The sequence below is a fragment of the Petromyzon marinus genome, unplaced genomic scaffold, assembly GCF_048934315.1.
Source record: "Petromyzon marinus isolate PM22_M1 ecotype Great Lakes invasive population unplaced genomic scaffold, UKy_Petmar_22M1.pri1.0 PM_G_Scaffold_21, whole genome shotgun sequence".
NCBI lineage: Eukaryota > Metazoa > Chordata > Hyperoartia > Petromyzontiformes > Petromyzontidae > Petromyzon > Petromyzon marinus.
In genome coordinates, this window is record NW_027422773.1 from 1077501 (window position 1) to 1080000 (window position 2500).

Genomic DNA, 2500 nt, shown 5'->3' on the forward strand with positions numbered 1-2500 from the left:
GCTTTGAGGTGTGCCAGGAGCAGGCGCTCAAAAGACTTCATTACCACAGATGTAAGGGCGACCGGTCTGTAATCATTTAGTCCTGTTGGCCTTAGCTTTTTGGGCACAGCGATGATGGTGGAGGACTTGAGACAGGCTGGTACATGGCATGTCTCCAGGGAGGTGTTAAAGATGTTGGTGAACACCGGAGACAGCTGGTCAGCGCAGTGCCTGAGGGTGGCTGGAGAGACAGAGTCCGGCCCGGCTGCTTTGCGTGGATTCTGCCTCTTGAAAAGCCCATTAACTTCTCCCTCCTGAAAGGAGAGAGTCGTTTCTGTAGTATGGGTGGGGGATGGGGCCTCTTGGGTGGGAAGGGGTGGTTCAGGACAGTCCAATTGTCTTTCAAATCTACGGTAGAACTCGTTCAGGTCGTTGGCTAGGCGGGAGTCGTTAGTGGTGTGGGGCGCTCTGGGTTTGTAGTTGGTGATGTGCCTGAGCCCTTTGGCAGACAGAAGCAGCGTCGTTAGTAGAGAACTGGTGTTTTAGTGTCTCTGAGTACAGTCGTTTAGCCTCTCTCACCGCTTTGCTAAACCTGTTCTTCGACTCCTTGAATCTGTCTCTATCCCCACTCCTAAACGCTTCCTCCTTCTCCAACCTCAACCTTTTGAGCTTTGCTGAGAACCAGGGCTTGTTGTTGTTAAAGTTCACCCTGGTACGTGTTGGGATACAGCAGTCCTCACAGAAGCTGATGTACACAGCCTCTGTGAGTTCATCCAGACTATTGGTAGCAGTCGTGAACATATCCCAGTCAGTACAGTCTAAGCACGCCCGCAAATCTTCCACAGCCTCACTGGTCCACTGTTTAGATGTCCTCACAGCAGGTTTACAGAGTTTTAGTTGCTGCCTGTATGCACGAATCAGGTGGACCAAGGGAGTTCTGTGCGAGCCGAACAGCCCCGTGACCCACAAGAGAAACATCCCCGCCAAATTCGAGCGTTTGACGGGGTCTATCCGTGAAAAAATATTCACGTTTTTGAGTGCACATGCATTTCTGCTGCAAATGCCTCTGGAAGTTTCATGCCGTTCGTATGCCAATTGTGGCAACACGAAAATGACCCGTTTTCCCATTCCGAGGGATTTCTGTGCGACCCTAACAGCCCCGTGAGCCACAAGAGACACATCCCCGCCAATTTCTAGCGTTTCACGGGGTCTATCCGTGAAAAATATAGACGTTTTTGAGTGCACATGCATTTCTGCTGCAGATGCCTCTGGAAGTTTCATGCCGTTCGTACGCAATGTGGCAACACGAAAATGACCCCTTTTCCCATTCCGAGGGATTTCTGTGCGACCCTAACTAACAGCGCCCGTGAGCCACAAGAGAGACATCCCCGCCAATTTATAGCGTTTCACGGGGTCTATCCGTGAAAAATATAGACGTTTTTGAGTGCACATGCATTCCTGCTGCAAATGCCTCTGGAAGTTTCATGCCGTTCCTATGCAATGTGGCCACACAAAAATGACCCGTTTTCCCATTCCGAGGCATTTCTGTGCGACCCTAACAGCCCCGTGAGCCACAAGAGAGACATCCCCGCCAACTTCTAGCGTTTGACGGGGTCTATGCGTGAAAAATATTAAAATTTTTGAGTGCACGTGCCTTTCTGCTGCAAATGCCTCTGGAAGTTTCATGGCGTTCCTATGCAATGTGGCAACACGAAAATGACCCTTTTTCCCATTCCGAGGGAGTTCTGTGCCACCCTAACAGCCCCGTGAGCCACAAGAGACACATCCCCGCCAATTTCTAGCGTTTCACGGGGTCTATCCGTGAAACATATAGAAGTTTTTGAGTGCACATGCATTCCTGCTGCAAATGCCTCTGGAAGTTTCATGCGGTTCGTACGCAATGTGGCAACACGAAAATGACCCGTTTTCCCATTCCCAGGGATTTCTGTGCGACCCGAACAGCCCCGTGAGCCACAAGAGACACATCCCCGCCAATTTCTAGCGTTTCACGGGGTCTATCCGTGAAAAATATCAATTTTTTTTGACTGCACATGCATTTCTGCTGCAAATGCCTCTGGAAGTTGCATGCGGTTCGCATGCAATGTGGCGACACGAAAATGACCCGTTTTCCCATTCCGAGGGATTTCTGTGCCACCCTAACAGCCCCGTGAGCCACAAGAGAGACATCCCCGCCAATTTCTAGCGTATCACGGGGTCTATCCGTGAGAAATATTCACTTTTTTGAGTGCACATGCATTCCTGCTGCAAATGTCTCTGGAAGTTTCATGCGGTTCGTATGCAATGTGGCGACACGAAAATGACCCGTTTTCCCATTCCGAGGGATTTCTGTGCCACCCTAACAGCCCCGTGAGCCACAAGAGAGACATCCCCGCCCACTTCTAGCGTTTCACGGGGTCTCTCCGTGAAAAATATCACATTTTTTGAGTGCACATGCATTCCTGCTGCAAATGCCTCTGGAAGTTTCATGCGGTTCGCATGCAATGTGGCGACACGAAAATGA